The sequence below is a fragment of the Nycticebus coucang genome, chromosome 12 (genome assembly GCF_027406575.1).
Source record: "Nycticebus coucang isolate mNycCou1 chromosome 12, mNycCou1.pri, whole genome shotgun sequence".
NCBI classification, from domain to species: domain Eukaryota; kingdom Metazoa; phylum Chordata; class Mammalia; order Primates; family Lorisidae; genus Nycticebus; species Nycticebus coucang.
Window position 1 is genome coordinate 90032870 of NC_069791.1, and position 14548 is coordinate 90047417.

General features: G+C 35.8%; 1 protein-coding gene across 1 annotated transcript in view; it reads right to left on the reverse strand.

Annotated features, from left to right (window-relative positions):
• LOC128562024 (phospholipid-transporting ATPase ABCA3-like) overlaps positions 1–14548 on the reverse strand; it is a 222445-nt gene that overhangs the window by 26933 nt on the left and 180964 nt on the right. The gene's annotated exons all lie outside the window — the stretch shown is intronic.

The window sequence follows — 14548 nt, forward strand, 5'->3', positions numbered from 1 at the left end:
AGCATCTCACAATTGTGGGTGGGTGGTGGTGTCTTGCTAAGTGGTGTTCATTATTGTAGTTGCATGTTTTCTGTGTTATTACAAGAATCTTGGAGCTTAAACTAGAGCAACAAATAAACATTTGTAAATTTCTTGTTAGACTTGGCAAGATTGGAAATGATATTAGAGACAAGGTTAATGCAATTTATGAGGATAATGCCATGAAGAAAGCAGCAGTGTAAAAATGAATTAAAAAGTTTTTCTGAGGGGAGAGAAAACATCATTGATTAAAACAGGTCAGGCTGGCCAAAAATTCATCAAGTTATGTGTCAAAATCATTGGTTGACTTCAAGAAGCATAGCAGACCAAGTAAACATCAATAGAGAAACAGGAAAATCTTAGCTGACAATCTTTGCATGAGAAAGGTGTGGCTCTTGCATCAAACAATGCACCAGCTTACACAGCACTGAGAGGGAGTTTTTAACCAGTTAACAAATAATTTTATTGAAACACCCTTCCCACTCACCTGATCTGGCCCCCCCCATGACTTTTCTTTCCCTGAAGATAAAGGATATATTGAAAGGAAGACATTTTAATGACATTTAGGACATCAAAGGAAAGCTGACAAAAACTGTAATGGAGCTCCTTTCATTCCAGGAAAGGAGCTCAAAATTGCTTTGAAAGGTGGACGAGGCACTGGTGTCAGTGCATAGCTTCCCAAGGGGCGTGCTTCAAAGGTGTCCACATTGATATTCAGCAATTGATATCCACTTTTTCTAGGATAAATTCACAAACTTAATTGTCAAATCTCATGTAATAATTATTGCATACCATGAAAAATATACCCCACATCCTTTCAGTTGTGAAATCTATAATTAAAAGAAAGTTTTAATGGTACATATACTCTTGTGATACAGAGTAAAACTGACCTTTAGCTGACAATTTTTGAACTCTCTTCTCAAAAGTACAGAATTTCATTGTAAGAAAATCACAAATTTTACCCCTTTTAAAAAATTTTAGAATAGTTTACAGAAAAACTGCAAGAATACAAGGGAGTTCCATAACTGTGTACTCAATGTCACTTGTTATTAATAACAGTCATAAAATAGTACATGTTACAATTAATGAACATATGTCAATACATTATTATTAGCCAAAATAGCTAATTTATTCAGATTTCCTAGTTTTTAAAAAATGTAATATCCCATTTCTCTTCTATGATCCAATCCAGATACCACATTACTTTTTTGTAGTCATGTCTCCGTGGGTTTTCTTGGCTGTGATAGTTTCATAGATTTTTCTTATTTTTAATGTCATTAACATTTTTGAGGAGTACTGATCATGTATTTTATGGAATTCAAATTGGTATATCCTCAATTTGTATCTATTTTTTTCAATGATTATACTGGGGTTATGGGTTTTAAGGAGGAAGACCAAAGAGTTAAAATGCCATTTTATCACATCTAAAAAGTGTACAGTATCTATCAATGTGAATTAATGCTGTTGAATTAACCCTAGTCATCTGACTGAAGTAGTCTTTTTTCTCATTATCTCTCAATTTTATTATTTATTTTTTATTACAAATTAATGAGGAAAAATCCAAATTAATGTGAGTGTACAAATTTTTAGATTACATTGTTCTCACTTCCAAAGTAACATTCAAGTTGTAGTAGAGCCCTTTACCCAGGGGGCATGCTGAACACCCTCTCACTGTGCACGTTAGGTGAAATCCTACCAATTACCCTCCTTCCTCCAGCATATCACCCTGCCACTGCCCCTCCCTGCTCCCTCTTCTCCCCTTACCCTTGCTAGACTACATTTGTGTTTTATTGTTCATGTGGGCATGTAATTGTTTATATATTGTTTTCTTTTTAAAATTATTTATTAAATCATAAATGTGTACATTAATGCATTGATGGGGTACAATGTGCTGATTTGATATACAATGTTTCCAGAATACTTACATCTAACTGATAGTGGTCTCCTTGCTTACTTATTTGTTGTGGTAAAAACATTCATACTCTATTCTTAATAGTTTAGAAACATATCATTGCTTTATGCGCATTAGGTTGAATCCTCCTGAATACCCTCGTGCCTCCCAGTCTCCCTACTCCCCTCCACTCTCTTTCCTCTTCCCTCCTTTCTGGACTATAGTTGTGTTTTACCATTCCTATGAATGTGCAGGTGATTATATACTGATTTCATGGTAATATTGAATACATTGAATACATTTTTTCCCTTTCTTGAGATTCTTTACTAAGGAGAATATGTTCCAGCTCCATCCAGGTAAACATAAAGGATGTGAAGTCTCTATCTTTTTTTTATGGCTACAAAGTATTCCGTGGTGTATATGTACCACAATTTGTTAATCCATTCATGGGTGGATGGGTACCTGGATTGTTTCCATGACTTGGCAATTATGAATTGGGCTGCAATAAACATTCTGCAAATGTCTTTGTTGTAAACTGATTTTTGATCATCTGGGTAAATACCTAGTAGAGGATTGCAGGATCAAATGGTAGGTCTGTTTGAGAAACTTTTAGTTCTCGAGTATTCTCTAAACTTCTTTCCAAAAAGAATGCATTAACTTGCCTTCCCACCAGCAGTGTAGAAATGTTCTCTTCTCTCCATATCCACGCCAACATCTGTAGTTTTGGGATTGTGTTATATGGGCTAATCTTACTGGAGTTAGAGGATATCTCAAAGCGGTTTTGATTTGCATTTCTCTGATGATTAAAGATGGTGGGCATTTTTTCATGTGTTTGTAAGCCATGCACCTGTCTTCTTCAGAGAAGTTTCTGTTCAAGTCTCTTGCCCACATATAAATGGGCTTATTTGTTTTTTCTTAATGATTAATTTGAGCTCTCTGTGGATTCTAGTTATCAGATCTTTATCAGAAGCATAACCTACACATATCTTTTCCCATTCTGCCTGGTTTTTTTTACTATGCTCTTGGCTGTGCAGAAGCTTTTTAGTTCAATCAGATCCCAGTCATGTAACTTTGGTGTTGCTTCAATTGCCCTAGGTGTGTGTGTGGGTTATTCCTCATAAAAACTTTACCCAGGCCAATTTGTTCAAGCAGTTTTCCTGCGCTATCTTCTAATATTTCTGTAGTTTCATGTCTTAAGTTGATATCTTTTATCCAGTGAGGATCAATATTTGTTAATGGTGAGAGATGGGGGTCCAGCTTCATTCTTCTATAGGTCTGAAGCCAGTTCACCCAGTACCATTTGTTAAATAGGGAATATTTTCCCCAATTTATGTTTTTGATAGGTTTGTCAAAGATCCAATGACTATAAGTACTTTGGTTCATCTCTTGGTTCTCTGTTCTGTTCCATATATGTACCTCTCTATTTTTGTGCCAGTACCAGGCTGTTTTGATCACTATAGATTTATAGTATAGCCTGAAGTCTGGTAATGTGATACCTCCTGATCTGTTTTTATTTGAGTAGTGTATTTGCTATTTGAATTTTTCTCTGATTACATATAAAATGAAACACTATTTTTTTCAAGCTCTTTAAAGTATGATGATGGTGCCTTAATAGGGATTGCATTAAATCTGTATATTGGTTTGGGTAGTATGGACATTTTAACAATGTTGATTCTTCCCAGCCATGAGCATGGTATGTTCTTCCATTTGCTAACATCTTCAGTTATTTCTTCTCTCAGAGTTCCATAATTCTTTTTAAAGAGATCTTTAGCATCCTTTGTTAAATCCTTTGGCTCTATTGTAAAAAGAATAGAGTTCTTGACTGTGTTTTCAGCTTGACTATTGTTGGCATGTACAAAAGCTACTGATTTATAAGTATTGATCTTGTATCCTGAGATGCTGCTGTATTCCTTGATCACCTCTAAGAGTTTTGTAGTTGAGTCAGGTTTTCTAGGTATAAAATCATATTATCCACAAAGATTGAGAGTTTGATCTCCTCTGACCCCATTTGAATACCCTTGATTACCTTCTCTTGCCTAGTTGGCATGGCTAGAACTTCCATTACTATGTTAAATAGCAGTGGAGACAATGGACATCCTTGCCTAGTTTCAGATCTGAGTGAAAATCTTTTCAATTTTACTCCATTCAGTATGATATTGGCTGTGGGTTTGCTGTATATGGCCTCTATCAGTTTCAGAAATGACCCTTCTAAGCCTATTTTCTTGAGAGTTCTGATCATGAAAGGGTGCTGGATATTATCAAAAGCTTTTTCTGCATCAATTGAGAGAACCATGTAGTCTTTGTTTTTTATTTTACTTATGTGATGTGTTATATTTATGGATTTACGTATGTTGAATCAGCCTTGTAACCCGGGGATAAAACCGAATTGATCATGTTGCATAATTGTTTTGATGTACTATTGAATTCTATTTGCTAGGATGTTATTGAATAATTTTGCATCAGTATTCATAATAATATTGGTCCATAGTTTTCTTTTTTTCTTGGGTCTTTTCCTGGCTTGGGGATCAGGGTTATATATGCTTCATAGAATGTGTTGGGGAGTATTCCTTCTTTTACTATGTTTGGAAAAGGTTATGTAATATAGGTACTAGTTTCTCTCTGAAGGTTTGGTAGAATTCTGATGTGAAGCCCTCTGGTCCTGGACTTGTCTTTTTTTGGGAGATTTCATATTGCTGATGCTATTTCAGTGCTTGCTATAGGTCTATTCAGCATTTCTAATTCTTTCTGGCTAAGTCTAGGAAGGTGGCATGCTTTCAGGTATTGGTCCAGTTCCACCAGATTTTTATATTTCTGATAATAGATTTTTTTATAGTTACCATTGAGGATTTTTTTGATTTCTGAGGTGTCTATTGTTATTTCTCCTTTATCATTTCTGATTCATGATATTAGGGATTTTATTTTTCTGTTTCCAGTTAAATTAGCCAAAGGTTTATCAATTTTATTGCTATTTTCAGAAACCAACTTTTTATTTTGTTGATTTTCTGAATGCTTCTTTTGTTTTCAATTTCATTTAATTCTGCCTTAATTTTGGTTATTTCCTTTCTTCTGCTAGGATTGGGGTTGGAATGTTATTCCTCTTCCAGTTGTTTCTGATGTTCCATTAAGTTGCTGGCTTCCTTTCTGTTTTCTTGAGGAAAGCTTCTAATGCTATAAATTTCCCTCTTAGGAATGCCTTTGCAGTATCCCACAGGTTTTGATAATTTGTGTCATTTTGTCCCCCAAATTTGGTGAATTCCTTTTTAATCTCATCCTTGACCCAGCTATCATTCAGCATAAGGTTATTTAGTTTCCATGTCTTTGAGTATGAAGATTCCTGTTGCTATTGAGGTCAACTTTTATACTGTGATGGTCTAAGAAGATACGAGAAATAATTTCTATTCTTTCAAATATGCTGAGGTTATACTTGTGTCCTAAGCTATGAGTAATTTTGGAGGATAATCCATGGGCTGATGAGAAGAATGTGTATTCAATTTTATTTGGATAAAATGTTCTGTAGTTGTTTGTTAAGTCCATTTGTTGTAGGGTCAAGTTTGAGTCCAATATTTCTTTGTTTAGGTTTTTCTTGGAGGATCTATTCAAAACTGTCAAAGGGGTGTCAAAATTTCCAACTATTATAGTGCAGGAAGATATCAAATTGTTCATGTCTGTTAGAGTTCCCTTTATAAATTGAGGAGCATTCTGGTAGGGTGCATAAATGTTAATAATTGAAATTTCTTCATGTTGAGTGTTTCTCTTGACAAATGTGAAGTGACCATCTTTATATTTTCTTACTTTTGTTGGTTTAAAGCCTGTTGTATCTGTGAATAAAATTGCAACACCTGCTTTTTTCCAATTTCCATTTGCCTGAGTTATGGATGTCCATCCCTTCACCTTTAGTCTATTTTTATCTTTTAAGTTAAGGTGAGACTCTTGTATTCAGCAGATACCTGGTCTGAGTTTATGATTCCAATCAGCCAACCTATGCCTCTTTAGAGGACAATTTAAGCCATTCACATTAATTGAGATATTGATAAGCATGATAGTGTTTTGTGTGCAAAGTTTTTCAAATGTTTAGTGTATATTTTTAGACCTTTCCTTACTGTGGAGGTTAGGTTTTGTTCAAAAGTTTCTGGGCGAATTTACTTTGGCCATGGACCATTCTGCTGATTATTATGGAGCATGGGACTGAGAATATCCTGGAGAGCTGGTTTAGTTATGGCGAATTTCTTCAACATGTTTATGTCAGTAAAGTATTTGATTTCTTATGGCTGGCTGCGTGCAAAATTTTCTCCTTTGTCTTAACTTTGGGGAAGTTAATTACAATGTGTCTTGGAGATGCTTTATTTGGATTGAGTACTGAAACTATCTGCTATCTGAATTTCAATATCACTTGCAAAGCTTTGGAAATTCTCTTCCATAATCTCTTGGAGTAGAGCATCTGTGATTTTAGGACCGTCCTCTTCTCCTTCAGGTATTCCTATAAGAGGAATGTTTGATTTTTTGGAGTGGTCCCTCAACTCTCTCAGGGAATGATTAGTTTTTGCTCTCCATCTGTCTACCTTTTTGAGTGTTTGGGCACATTCAGACACTTTGTCTTCAATTTCAGAAATCTTTTCTTCTGACCGCTCCACTCTATTACTGAGGGATTCTGCATTATTTTGGAGCTCCTCAAATACTTTTTTCATTTCTTTGATCTCTGCTATCTCCTTTCTCATTATGTTCATATCCTTGGTAAATTTGTCTTTGAATTCATTTACACCTTGAGACAACTTTGCACAACTTTTTGGATTTCAGTATCCATCTTTTCTTCCAATTTATTCATCTTATTTGCCATTCATATTCTGAATTCTATTTCTCACATTTTGGCCATTTGTTTATGAATGGCATCTTCTGATGTATCCCCTTTGTCATTCCTTGGGGGAGTTGATTTGCTCTGATTATTCATGTTGCCTGAGTTCTTCTTCTGGTTTTGCCCCATGCTTATTTTCCATAGTTTGGGTGATTGAATTTGTGTTTCCAGGAATTGTAGTTAACTAGCCCTTTACCAAAGATCTGGGATTAGTGATTTTGGCTTTTTCCTTACAGCCTTACAAAGTTCCCTTTCACCTGTAGCTAGAGACTCTGAGGACCAAATTGGTGTAATAGAGCTAACTGGCTCTGACTTGCAGACAGCCAGCCTCTATCTAATTCCATGGAGTTGCAAAATTAGGCTAACATCTCAGCTGGGGGTGTCACACACCATGACCCCCAGGCCACTCCCTCCTTCCTTCTGTCTACTCTCCCCACACCCCCCATGCACTAGGTCATTAATTGTTTTCATATTAGAATTGAGTACATAGGATTCTTGCTTCTTCATTCTTGTGATACTTTACTAAGAATAATGTGTTCCATTTTCATCCAGGGTAATACAAAAGATGTAAAGTCTCTATGTTTTTTAATGGCTGAATAGTATAGTATTCCATAGTATACATATAAAACAGCCTGTTAATCCATTCCTGGGTTGGTAGTCATTTAGATTGTTTCCACATTTTGGTGATTGTAATTTGAGCTGTGATGAACAGTCTAGTGCAAGTGTCCTTATGATAAAAGGATTTTTTTCCTTCTGGGTAGATGCCCAGTAATGAGATTGAAGGATAAAATGGGAGATATAGTTTGAGTTCTTTGAGGGTTCTCCATACTTCCTTCCAAAAAGGTTGTATTAGTTTTCAGTCCCACCAGCAGTGTAAAAGTGTTCCCTTCTCTCCACATCCACACTAGCATCTGCAGTTTTGAGATTTTTGTGATGTGGGCCATTCTTGCTGGGTTTAGATGATATCTCAGAGTGATTTTGATTTGCTTTCTCTAATAATTAGAGACAGTGAGCATTTTTTCATATGTTTATTAGCTGTTTGTCTTTCTTCTTTAGAGAAGGTTTTATTCATCTCTTTTGCCCATTGATATAGGGGGTTGTTGGTTTTTTCATATTGATTAATTTGAGTTCTTTGTAGATCCTAGTTATCAATCTTTTGTCTGATTCAAAATATGCAAATATTCTTTCCCAGTGTGTAGGTTGTCTATTAGCTTTGGTTGTTATCTCCTTGGCTGTACAGAGGTTTTCAGTCTAATTAAGTCTAATTTGTTTATTTTTGTTGTTGTTGCAATTGCCACAGAAGTCTTCTTCATAAAGACTTTCTCCAGGCCAATATCTTCAAGTGTTTTTATTATGCTTTCCTTGAGGATTTTTATCATTTTGTGCCTTAAATTTAGATATTTTATCCATCTTGAACCAATTTTTGTGAGTGGAGAAAGGTGTGGGTCCAGTTTCAGTCTTTTACATGTGGATATCCAGTTCTCCCAGCATCATTTGTTGAATAGAGATTCTTTCCCCAGTGTATGTTCTTGTTTGGTTTATCAAAGATTAGGTGGCTATAAGATATTAGTTTCATATCATGGTTTTCTATTCATTTCCTATGTCTATGTCTTTATGTTTGTGCCAATACCATGTTGTTTTGATCACTATGGCCTTGTAGTACAGCTTAAAGTCTGATAGGCTGATGCCCCGAGCTTTGTTTTTATTGCTAAGAACTGCCTTAGCTATACAGGGCGTTTTCTGGTTACATACAAAATGAAGAATTATTTTTTCCAAGTCCTGAAAGTATGATGTTGGTATTTTAATAGGGATTACACTGAATCTGTAGATTGCTTTGGGATGCATAGACATTTTAACAATGTTGATTATTCCCAGCCATGAGCATAGTATGTTCTTCCGTTTTTTAATATCCTCTGCTATTTCCTTTCTTACAGTTTCATAATTTTCTTTGTAAAAGTCCTTAACCTCTTTTGTTAGGCATTTTCCTAGGTATTTCATTTTATTTGAAGCTACTGTGAAGAGGATTTTGTGCTTGATTAACTTCTTCTCTTGCCTGTTATTGGCATATATAAAGGCTAGTGATTTATAGACATTGATTATTTTATATCCTGAGACATTACTGTGTTTTTTTTTTTATCACCTCCAGGGATTTTGTGGTTGAGTCTTTGGAGTTCTCTAAGTATAAGATCATATCGTCAGCAAAGATGGAGAGTTTGACCTCCTCTGATCCCATTTGGATGTCCTTTATTTCCTTCTCTTGACTGATTGTATTGGCTAGGACTTCAGCACTATGTTGAATAGTAGTGGCAATAGAGGACAACTTTTTCTTGTTCCAGTTCTGAGTGGAAAGGCTTTCAGTTTTACTCCATTCAGTAAAATGTTAGCTGTGGGTTTGTCATAGATGGCTTTGATCGGTTTAAGAAATGTGCCACCTATAACTATACTCTTCAGTGTTCTATTTAGAAAAGGATGCTGGATTTTATTAAATGCTATTTATGCATCTATTGAGAGGATCATATGGTCTTTGTTTTTGCTTCTGTTGATATGGTGGATTATGTTTATAGACTTTTGTATGTTAATCCAGCCTTGCATCCCGGGAATGAAACCTACTTGATCATGGTGTGTGACTTTTGGTGAAAAGCAATAAGGTCTTTTGTTTGTTTAGTTTGGTTTGATTTACAGCATTTTTGTTTTTCCTCCCTATTTGGTAGCGATGGAGTAATGTGTCTCCTGAGGCTGGCAAAGAGCTCCAGACCTCAAGGGAACCACCCAACCTAGCACCCCCGGAAATTCAGGCTTTTAAGGTGAGGGTCAAAGTACCCTTGTATACACCTCTATTACATCTGTCTCCCTCTTTTTGTTGCCTGTCTTTTTTTTGCAATCTTTACTTTTATTCACCCTCCTTATTCTCTTTCTCAGTCTCTCTCTTTTTAAATCCTTTTTTTGTTCTTGCTCTTCAATCTTCTGATCCTTTTAGTCCTGTACTAAAAGGACACATCAACACAACAACTTAAAGAGCAAAAGGAAGTGAAAGATGGCAAGGAAATAAACAAAGGAAAGCACTCATGAGGAAGACACAGCAGAAAAATCCTGGCAACATGTAAAGCCAGACGAGAGCAACCCCTCCACCAAGAGAACATGGCGTGGAGTATTGCAGAGGATTGCAGCAATTGCAGAGGATTCCATCTATAAAGAAATGTTAGAAAAGATGAAGGGAAATTTAAAATACAGATGACAAAAACAATGAAGGATATTGCTGAGAAAGTGAGAGAAAAAGAGACAGAAAGCAGAATGCTGACTGACAGAATTATGGGACTTCATGAAGTGTACAAACATATAGTTATAGCTATTCCAGAAGGGGAAGAAGGATGCCACAGAGGAGTGGAAGCCATACTTGAGAAAATTATAAATGAAAACTTCCTGACTATCACCAAAGAATCTAGCATACTCCTTTCAGAGGGATATTGGACTCCAGGTCATCTCACGTCAAATCAAGCTTGTCCAAGACACATTGTGGTCAACCTGCCCAAAGTCAAGACAAAAGAAAAGATTCTACAAGCTGCAAGGAGTAAGCCCAATTGACCTACTTGGGCAAACCTATCAGGGTGACTGCAGACTTCGCCAATGAAACTTTTCAAGCCAGAAGACAATGGTCATCTACATCTAATTAGACTTAGACAAAACAACTTACAGCTCAGAATTCTATATCCTATTAAACTAAGCTTTAAAACTGATGGACAAATCAAACCTTTTATTGATAGGCAAACATTGAGAAAGTTTGCCACAACAAGACCAGCTTTACAGGAAGTACTTCAACATGTTCTACACAGTAACCATCACAACGGACTGTCAGCAAAGTAAGCACTCAGAAACTAAAGGACAAAACCTAGCTTCCACAGTGATGCAAAAGATAAAACTAAGCAAAGGAATTTCACAAAATAAGATGAATAGAAGGCCACCACACTTATCAATTCTCCCAATAAATGTGAATGGCTTGAATTCCCCACTGAAGATACATAGACTGGCTGATTGGATAAAAAAACACAAGCCATCCATTTTCTGTCTGCAGGACACTTAGCCTCAAAGGACAAATTAAACCTCAGGGTTAAGGGATGGAAGACAATTTCTCAGGCAAACAGAATTCAGGAGAAAAGAGGGACTGCAATCTTATTTTCAGATACAAGTGGATTTAAAGTAATTACAGTGAAAAAGACAATATTGGACACTTCATATTGGTCAAAGAAACAATAGAAGAAGACATTTAAATTTTAAATATTTTTGCAACCAACTTAAATGCTCCCGGATTTCTGAAACCAACCTTAATTAGTCTGAGCAATATGATATCCCATAACACCATAATAGCAGGGGACTTTAACACTCCCTTTACAAAACTGGACATCTCCTCTAAACAGAAACTAAACAAAGATATAAGAGACTTAAATGTGACACTAGAGCTGTGCTTTACAGACTTATATGGAACACTCTTTCTCAAAGCTAAATAATATGCCTTGTTCTCATCAGCCCGTGGAACATTCTCCAAAACTGATCATATCCTAGGACATAAAATAAACCTTAACAGAATCAAAAGTATTCACAACCCCACAAGAGGCATGGAAATTAAACAACTTTATGCTGGATAACATTTGGCGGCAGAAAGAGATAAGAGAGGAAATCATTAACTTCCTTAAGCATAACAACAATGAGGACAGAAGCTACCCAAACCTGTGGGATATAGCCTAAGCTGTCTTGAGAGGAAAATTTATCATTTTAGATGCCTACATCTGTAAAACAGAAAGAGAACACATCAACAAATTCACAAATTGTTTTATGGAATTGGAAAAAGAATAACAATCTAAGCCTAAACCCAGTAGAAGAAAGGAAATATTTAAAATTAAATCAGAGATTAATGAAATTGAAAACAAAAGAATCATTGATAAAATTAATTAAACAAAAAGTTTGTTTTTTGAACAAAATAAATAAAATATATAAACCTTTGGCCAGACTATCTAGAAATAGAAAAGTAAAATCTCTAGTAACCTCAGTTAGAAATTATAAAGGGGAAATTAACAACAGATGTTACAGAGATACAAGAGATTTTCTCTGAATATTCCAAGAAACTCTATGCCCAGAAATTTGACAATGTGAAGGAAATGGATCAGTGTTTGGAATCACACCCTCTCCCTAGACATAGCCAGGAAGAAACAGATCTCCTGAACAGACCAACTTCAAGCACTGAGATCAAAGAAACAATAAAAAATCTCCCAATGAAAAAATGTCCTGTTCCAGATGGCTTCACACCAGAATTCTATCAAACCTTTAAAGAAGAGTTTATTCCCATACTGCACAAATTATTACAAACAATTGAGGAGGAAGGTATCTTCCTCAACATATTCTACAAAGCAAACATCACCCTGTTACCAAAGCCAGGAAAAGATCCAACTAAAAAGGAGAATTTCAGATCAATTTCACTAATGAATATAAATGCAAAAATTCTCAACAAAATCCGAGTCAATAGATTATGGCTTCTCATGAAAAAAGTCATACACCATGATCAAGTAGTTTTTTTTTTCCATTCTTGAGATACTTTAATAAGAAGAATGTGTTTTAACTCTATCCAGATAAATATAAAGGATGTAAATTCTCCATCTTTTCTTATGGCTGAATAGAACTCTGTGGTGTTCCTGTAAAAAGTATTGTCTCTTTGATTTTATTCTGAACTACACTGCTGGCATATATGAAGGATACTGTTTTGTGGGCATCTTGTATCCTGAGATGCTGCTATATTCCTCGATCACTTCTAAGAATTTTGTAGTTGAGTTCTTTGGGTTTTCCACATATAAGATCATGTCATCCACGAAGAGATTTTGACCTCCTCTGTTCCCTTTTGCATATCCTTGATCTCCTTCTCTTGTCTGATTGCAATGGCCAGCACTATGTTGAATACCAGTGGTGACAGTGGGCATCCTTGTCTAGTTCCAGTTCTGAGTGGAAATGTCTTCAGTTTTACTTCATTAAATATGATATTGGCTGTGGTTTTATTGTAGGTGGCCTCTATCAGTTAAAAAAATGTCCTACTTTAGCCTATTTTGTTAAATTTTCTTGTCAAGAAAGGATGCTGGGTATCCTCAAAAGGATGCTGGGTATCCTGCATCAATTGAGAGAATGATATAATCTTTGTTTTTGATTTTATTTATGTGATAAATTACACTTATGGATTTATTTATCCTTTTTTTATTTTGGGGAGGACTTTATAGCGGATTTTTTTTTTTATTAAATCATAGCTGTGTACATTAATGCAATCATGGGGCACCATACACTGGTTTTATAGACCGTCTGACACATTTTCATCACACTGATTAACATAGCCTTCCTGGCACTTTCTTAGTTATTATGTTAAGACATTTACATTCTACATTTACTAAGTTTCACATATACCCTTGTAAGATGCACCACAGGTGTAATCCCACCAATCACCCTCCCTCTGCCCATCTCCCTCCTCCCTACCCTCCCTTTCCCCCCTTGCCCTATTCTTAGGTTATAACTGGGTTATAGCTTTCACGTGAAAGCCATAAATTAGTTTCATAGTAGGGCTGAGTACATTGGATACTTTTCTTGCATTCTTGAGATACTTTGCTAAGAAGAATATGTTCTAGCTCCATCCATGTAAACATGAAAGAGGTAAAGTCTCCATCTTTCTTCAAGGCTTCATAATATTCCATGGTGTACATATACCACAATTTATTAATCCATTCGTGGATTGATGGGCACTTGGGCTTTTTCCATGACTTAGCAATTATGAATAGGGCTGCAATATACATTCTGGTACAAATATCTTTATTACGATTTGATTTTTGGTCTTCTGGGTATATGACCAGTAGAGGAATTACAGGATTGAATGGCAGATCTATTTTTAGATCTCTAAGTGTTCTCCATATATCTTTCCAAAAGGAATGTATTAATTTTCAATTCCACCAGCAGTGCAAAAGTGTTCCCTTTTCTCCACATCCATGCCAACATCTCTGGTCTTGGGATTTTGTGGTATAGGCTAGTCTCACTAGAGTTAGATGATATCTCAAAGTAGTTTTGATTTGCATCTTTCTGATGATTAAAGATGATGAGCATTTTTTCATATGTCTGTAGGCCGTGCACCTGTCTTCTTCAGAGAAGTTTCTCTTCAAGTCCCTTGCCCAGCCTGAGATGGGATCACTTGTTCTTTCCTTGCTTATATGTTTGAGTTCTCTGTGGATTCTGGTTATTAAACCTTTGTCGGAGACATAACCTGCAAATATCTTCTCCCATTCTGATGGCTGTTTGCTTGCTTTACTTACTGTGTTCCTGGGTGTGCAGAAGCTTTTTAATTTGATCAGGTACTAGTAGTATATTTTTGAAGCTGCTTTAATTGCCCGGGGGGTTCTCTTCATAAAATACTCACCCAGACTGATTTCTTCAAGGGTTTTCCCTGCATTCTCTTCTAGTATTTTTATAATTTCATGTCTTAAGTTTAAATCTTTAATCCAGTGAGAGTCTATATTAGTCAATGGTGAAAGGTTTGGGTCCAGTTTCAGTCTTGTAAAGGTTTCCAGCCAGTTCACCCAGCACCATTTGTTAAATAGGGAATCTTTTCCCCACTGAATGTTTTTAATTGGCTTGTCAAAGATCAAATAATGGTAAGTAGCTGGATTCATCTCTTGGTTCTCTATTCTGTTCCAGACATCTACTTCTCTGCTTTTGTGCCAGTACCACGCTGTTTTGATCACTATCGATTTATAGGATAGTCTGAGTTCTGGTAG